The following is an 8,177-nucleotide window of genomic DNA, read 5'->3' as shown; positions in this document are numbered from 1 at the left end:
ATTTTTTATTTTTATTTTTTAGACAGAGCCTTGCTCTGTCACCCAGGCTGTTGTGCAGTGGTGGATCTTGGCTCACTGCAACCTCCACCTCCTGGGTTCAAGTAATTCTCCTGCCTCAGTCACCCAAGTAGCTGGAACTACAGGCACATGCCACCATGCCCAGCTAAATTTTGTATTTTTAGTAGAGATGGGGTTTCAAAATGTTGTGGCCAGGCTAGTCTCCAACTGGTAACCTCAAGTGATCTGCCTGCCTTGGAATCCCAAAGTGCTGGGATTATAGGCATGAGCCACCAAGCCCAAACTCAACATTCTTTAAAAAAAAAAAAAAAAGAAATTCCATACCAGAATTTCATATCTGCCCAAACTTAGCTTTATAAGTGAAGGAGAGATAAGATGCTTTGCAGACAAGGAAATAGTGAGGGAATTTATTGCCACTAGACCTGCCTTACAGGAACTCCTGAAGTAAGCTCTAAGTATAAAAAGGAAAAACCCTTACCAGTCACTACAAAAACACACTGAAGTACACAGGTAAGTGACACAATAAAGCAACCACACAAACAAGTCTGCATGATAACCAGCTAACATCATGATGACAGGATCAAATCCACATACATCAATACTAACCTTGAATGTTAAGTGGCTAAATGCCCCAATTAAAAGGCACAAGTGGCAAGCTGGATAAAGAACCAAGACCCATTATTATACTGTCTTCAAGAGACCCATCTCACATGCAATGACACCCATAGGTTAAACATAAAGGGATGGAGAAAGATCTACCAAGCAAATAGAAGACAGAAAAAAGCAAGGGTGGCAATTCTACTTTCTCACAAAACAGACTTTAAACCTACAAAGATCTAAAAAGAAAAAGAAGGGCATTACATAATGATAAAGGTTTCAATTCAACAAGATGACCTAACTGTCCTCAATATATATATGCACCCAACACAGGAGAACCCATATTTGTAAAGCAAATTCTTGGAGACTGTCAAAGAGACTTAGATTCCCAAATAATAATTTTAGGAGACTTCAATACCACACTGACAGTATTAGAGAGGTTATCAAGGCATAACAATAACAAGGATATTCAGGACAGGAACTCAGCACTGGATCAAATAAACCTGATAGACATGTACAGAACTCTTCACAGAAAACAACAGCATATACATTCTTCACATTGCTACATGTCACATACTCTAAAATCGATCTCATAATTGGACATAAAACATTTCTCAGAAAATACAAAAGTGCTGAAACTATACCAACTACTCTCTCAGACCACAGCACAATCAAATTAGAATTCAAGACTAAAAAAAAAATCACTCTAAACCATAAAATTACCTGAACATTGAATAGCAGGCTTCTGAATAACTTTTGGGTAAATGATGAAATTAAGGACAGACGTGGTGGCTCATGCCTGTAATCCCAGCACTTGGGGGAGGCCAAGGCTAGTGGATCACCTGAGGTCAGGAGTTAAAGACCAACCTGGCCAACATGGTGAAACCCCATCTCTACTAAAAAAATACAAAAATTAACTGGGAGTGTTGGTATGCACCTGTAGTTCCAGCTACTCGGGAGGCTGAGGCAGGAGAATTGCTTGAACCTGGGAGGCAGAAGTTGCAGTGAGCAGAGATCGCCCCATTGCACTCCAGCCTGGGCGGCAGAGGGGGACTCCGTCTCAATAAAAAAAGAAAAAAGAAAAAAAAAAAAGAAATTAAGACAAAAATCAAGCAGTTCTTTGAAACTAATGAGAACCAAGATAAAACAAACCAGGATCTTTGGGACACAGCTAAGGCAAAGGGAAATTTATAGCACTAAATGCCCTCATCAAAAGTTTAGAAATACTTCAATTTAATATCACAACTAAAAGAACTAAAGAAGCAAGAGAAAACCAACCCCATATGTAGCAGATGACATGAAACAACCAAAATCAGAGCTGAACCGAAGGAGACTGAGACACACACACACACACACACACACACACACACAAAATTCAAAAAATCAGTGAATTATGGAGTTGGTTTTTTGAAGAAAGTAATAAAATAACAATAAATATTATTTATAGATACATACAAATGTAATACACTATGCAATATTTACTGCAAATAAACATATCACTTTTATAATAGTGGTTACTTCTAGGGAGAAAAGAGTATTGATATCTGAAGGGACTATAAAAGCATTTTTATCTGTTGTGTTTTACTTCAACAAATTTTTGAAAGAATTTATTAATTATGAGAATTGATAATAAAATAGATAGACTGCTAGTGTATTAGTCAGAGCTCCCTAGAGGAACAGAACTAATGTATATTATACATTTATATGTAAAGAAGAGTTTATTAAGTATTAACTTACATGGTCATAAGGTCCCACAATAGGCTGTCTGCAACCTTGAGGAGCAAGGAGAGTCAGCCCGAGTCTCAAAACTGAAGAACTTGAGGTCCAGTGTTTGAGGGCAGGAAGCATCCAGCACAGGAGAAATATGTAGGCTGAGAGTCTAGGCCAGTTTCTCGTCACATTTTCTGCCTGCTTTACATTCGCTGGCAGCCGATTAGATTGTGGCCACTAGATGAAGGGTGGGTCTGCCTTCCCCAGCCCACTGACTCAAATGTTAATCCCTTTTGGCAACACCCTCACAGACACACCCAAGATGAATACTCTACATCCTTCAATCCAATGAAGTTGACACCTAGTATTAACCATCACGGCTAGCTACACAAATAAAGAAGAGAAAAGATCCAAATAAACACAATTAAAAACAATAAAGGAGGTATTACCACGACCCCACAGAAATACAAATAACCATCAGAGAACAGTATGAACATTTCTATGCATGTAAACTAGAAAATCCAGAAGAAATGAATAAACTCCTTGTCACATACACCTCCAAAGACTGAGCCTGGAAGAAACTGAATCCCTAAACAGAACAATAATGAGCTCTGCAATTGAATCAGTAGTATATAGCCTACCAACAGAAAAAAGTCCAGGACCATATGGATTCACAGCCGAATTCTAGAAGATATACAAAGAAGATCTGGTACCATTTCTACTGTAACTATTTTAAAAAATTGAAAAGGAAAAACGAATCGGAACTCATTCTATGAGGCCAGCATCGTCCTGATACAAAAACCTGGCAGAGACACAACTTCAGGCTAATATCCTCCATGAGCATTGATGCAAAAATTCTCAGCAAAATACTGGCAAACAGAATGCAGCAGCACATCAAAAAGGTTATCCATCATGATCAAGTCGGCTTTAACCCTGGGATACAAGGTTTGCTCAACATATACAAATCAATACACGTGATTCATCACATAAACAGAACTAAAGACAAAAACCATATGATTGTCTCAATATATGTGGAAAGGGCTTTTGATACAATTCGACATCTATTCATGATCAAAACTCTCAAGAAACTAGGTATTGAAGGAACACACCTCAAATTAATAAGAGTTATATATGACAAACCCACAGCCAACATCATACTGAATGGGCAAAAGCTGGAAGCATTCCTCCTCGAAAACTGGCACAAGACAAGGATGCCCTCTCTCACCACTCCTATTCAACATAGCATTGGAAGTCCTAGACAGGGCAGTCAGGTAAGAGAAACAAATAAACGGCCTCCAAGGAGAAAGAGAGAAAGTCAAACTATTTCTCTTTGCACACAACCCAATCCTATATCTAGAAAAGCCCGTAGTCTTGTCCCAAAAGCTTCTTAAGCTGATACGCAACTTTAGTAAAGACTCGGGATACAACATCAACATACAAATATCACTAGCATTCCTATAAGTCAACAACAGCGAAGCAGAGAGCCAAGTCACGAATTCAATCCCATTCACAATTACCACAAAAAGCATAAAAAAATACCTAGAAATACAGCTAACCAAGGAGATGAAAGATCTCTACAATGAGAACTATAAAACACTGCTAAACAAAATCTGAGATGACACAAACAAATGGAAAACCATTTCTTTTTTTTACAAGAAGGAAACAACCCCACTTAAAATGGGATGTTAAGAAGACATACATGAAGACAACAAGCATATAAAAAAAGCTCAGTATCTCTAATCATTAGAGAAATGCAAATCAAAACCACAATGAGATACTATCTCACCCCAGTCAGAATGGCTATCATTAAAAAGCCAAAAACAAAACAAAAACACAGATACTGGCCAGGTTGTGGAGAAAAGGGAATGCTTATATACAGTTGGTGGCAGTGTAAATTAGTTCAACCACTGTGGAAAACAATTTGATGGTTCCTCAAAGACCTAAAAACAGGACTACCATTTGACCCAGCAATCCTATTACTGGGCATATATTCAAAGGAATATAAATCTTTCTGTCATAAAGACACATGCACACATATGTTCATTACAGCACTATTCATGATAGTAAAGACATGGAATCAACCTAAATGCCCATCAATGGTAGACTGTATAAAGAAAATGTGGTATATATATACCATGGAACACTATGCAGCCACAAGAAAGAACAAAATTATATTATTTGTGGGAATATTGGTGGAGCTGGAGGCCATTATCCTTAGTAAACCAATGCAGGAACAGGAAACCAAATACTGCATGTTCTTACTTATAAGTGGGAGTTAAATGATGAGAACACATGGACACACAGAGGGGAACAGTAGACACTGGGGTCCTCCAGAGGTTGAAGAGTGGGAAAAGGGAGAGGATCAGAAAAAGTTACTAATTGATACTGGGCTTAATACCTAGGTGATGAAATAATCTGTACCGCAAACCTCCATGACACAAGTTTACCAGTATCAAAAACTGCCACATGTACCTCTGAACTTAAAAGTAAAAAAAAAAAGAAAAGAAAGAACATATAGGAGAAAACATAGTGAATAAGGCATTTTCATCATATACAAACGTATCAAATTTTATACACAGATAATAGAGAATGCAACCTGTTTTTCAAGCATGCCTGGGATATTCACAAAAATTTATCATACATTAGATGCAAAAGAAATTATTGGTAGGTTCAATAAAGTGGAAATATTAAAGAAAACATGATAAATACACACAACGGAGTACTATTCAGACATAAAAAGAGTGAGATTCTGTCATTTGCAACAACATGGATAGAACTGGAGATCATTTTGTTAAGTGAAATAAGGCAGGCAAAGAAAGACAAACATTGCATGTTCTCATTTATTTGTGGGATCCAAAATAAAAAACAGTTGAACTTATGGATATAAAGAGTAAAAGGATGTTAACCATAGGCTGGGAAGGGTAGTGAGGGGTGGGGATGGGGTGGGGTGAGAGGAGGTGGGGATGGTTAATGCATTAAAAAAAAATCAGAAAGAATAAATAAGACCTGCTACTCGATAGCACAACAGGGTGACTATAGTCGATTATAATTTACTTGTACATTTAAAAATAACTAAAATCATATAATTGAATTGTTTGCAACACAAAGGATAAATGCTTGTGAGAATGGATACCCCAGTATTCATGATGAGATTATTTTACATTATATGCCTGTATCAAAACATTTTGTATACCCCCAAATATATATATCTTCTATGCACCCACACAAGTTATAAATTAAAATAAATTTAAGAAGTAGAAATATTATAAATAATACTTTAACCTACAATGTAATAAAACTAGAAATTAATATAAAACTTAATAATGAAAAAGACCCTTCCACCTGGAAATTTACAAAAGTCCTATCAAACAAGTCTTGGGCCATGGGGAAATACAAATAGAATTACACAATATCTAAAATAATGATGAACAATTTGTGATTTTTCTCAGTGAAGTTTATGATCACTTTTTTAGAGTTTTATTATTTTAAATTTCATACTTAGAAGGACATCACAGAGAGAAGAATACTGCTTTTATTTCATTTTAAAATAATGTAACCTTTATTTTACATGATTGAAATTTTGGATCTCACTTATCCCATTATGTTGGGGTTATGACATTTTCTCATAGTTAGACTCAGGTTGTGCATTATTTGTTCTCAAAAACACCTCTCATCTGGTTTTCCATAGAAAGTTCTGAAGCTGGCATGGCCTTTCCAAGCTTACTAGATTAGGTTGAGGAGGGTCAAGACACCCATTGAGCAGGCTGCCCTGTGAAAGAGTATGACCTCACAGAAGGGAGCTCTTTTTAGCAAAGGGCAATTTCCAGAGGGGAATGACAGTTGAATGACATTAGTTCCAGTACTCCCAGTAGCTGGGCAGAAAGTCCTTCATTCTTGAAGGGAGAGCTAAGAGGCATATCAAAACTTCACTACATTCATAGTGCATATTAAAGAATATATGAACTATATCAATGCCTTTTATGTAAAGTCTTAAAAGAAGTAAAGTGATACTATATGTCATGTCAGACACCTGTGTATAGAATAATAATAATATAAGATGATGAACATTAAATTCAGATTATTGGTTACAGCTGGGAGGTGGATGTGACAGTAAGGGAGGGATATTTACTAATATAAGTAAAGATTCTTCTTTAAATCAAGAGAAAATTACTGATTTCTTTAAGTTGGAGGAGAACCCTCCTGCATCTAATATTGTACTGTTTATGCTTATTTTTGAAATGTTTCAACATAATGTTACTGGGATCATAAAAATCATTTTAGCATTTCCTGAACATAACAAATGATCCATGCTTAGTTTTAAATAACTTTGTTTTAATTAGGAAAGTAATTTGTGCTTATAGTAAACTTCAACTGCACAGAAATGAACTAGATAAAAACTAGTAGTCTCCTTTGCCATACCCTTGTGCTCTCAATGTCCCTCTTCCCAGATAAGACTCTTAAAAACATAATCATTCTTTCCAGAAATATTCTGCTTCTCTTCTTTGATAAGACAAATTGGAGTGTTTTATATACATTGTTCGGCAACCTCCTGTTTTTCTTTTTATTTAACAATAAATATTGAACATATTTCTTGATCAGTACTTTTATTCTTAATTAATTGTTTCTGACGTCAGCATAACATTTCATTGAATGGCTGCACCATTTCTTTAAGCTATTTTCCAATTGATGGCATTTGGTTGTTTCTAAACTTTTTATTTTATTTTGTAATTTACACCCAATAATATGCTAATTTATGTGGCACTCAATCACAATTAAAGCGTAATCATTTACCTGCGAGAAGGGATGGCAGGAGGAAGGAGGTCCACAGTTCTTACTGTCTTCATCATCTCATGGAATTATCATTTCTTCTTCAGGGATATTCTGTTTTCCTCATCTTATTTAATCTCATGATGATACCAATATTTCTCAGATTTTAGAGAATACATTCACATCTGCCAAGAATTTAAGAACCTCCCATTTGTGGACTTCTAATAGGGAAAATCAGTTAAAGGATTGGTGAGGAGTTCCAGAGAGATGGGAGAGAAACAAGTATCTTGTCATCAGGGGTCCAGGTTTAGCACCTCAAGTATCTAAAGAATATAACTCTGAGAGTCATCTTCATAGAAAATCTGAATACTTTTAGATCCCATGAGTCTAGTCAGACCTGTACGTATATACAGGAAATACCTTTTGTTGAATTTTCTTATATTTGAGGTCCCTTTTTCAACCCATTTTGGCCTGTCTCAATGATATACACACAGTTATCGCAGTGCTCCATAATTTACATTCGTATTGGCTCTAATAATGATGACTTGTTGGTCAGAGATCTATAGAGTGGGTTCCCAGAAATAATTAAAATTGAATAGCCATAAGGTATAATTAATACAACTCAGTCCTAACTGCTGCATGAATCCAAGTTGATTTGATTGGAATGATTTATATAAGCCCTCAAAAAATATCAGGGTGGGAAGAACACTAGAAACCCTTCAAGTTCTCAGTACTCATAGGTGGAATCAAAGACAGTGGTTATTCTCCTTAAAGGACTTTTATCTAATTTAACAACTACAGTTTACAGGAGAAACCCAGAGAGGCTGAATAAATTGCTAAAGGTTTCACAGCTGGTTAATAGCAGAACCAGGACTGGAATCAAGATCTTAGTTCAGTGTCTCATTGTCTCAAGTTTGTTAATGTGTTTTTGATATCTATAAGCCAGAAAACTTATATGACAGCTGTAGGCTATGCTGATTTTACCACTAAAATATAAAAAAGCATTAGCCACTTTCATGTTATCCTGGTCATTTTAGACACAGATTCAAACTGTCAAAATAACTGATTGATTTCTTGCAACTCAG

The sequence above is a fragment of the Rhinopithecus bieti genome, unplaced genomic scaffold (genome assembly GCF_001698545.2).
Source record: "Rhinopithecus bieti isolate Rb0 unplaced genomic scaffold, ASM169854v2 scaffold_42113, whole genome shotgun sequence".
Classification (NCBI taxonomy): domain Eukaryota; kingdom Metazoa; phylum Chordata; class Mammalia; order Primates; family Cercopithecidae; genus Rhinopithecus; species Rhinopithecus bieti.
This window is presented reverse-complemented; position numbering follows the sequence as displayed.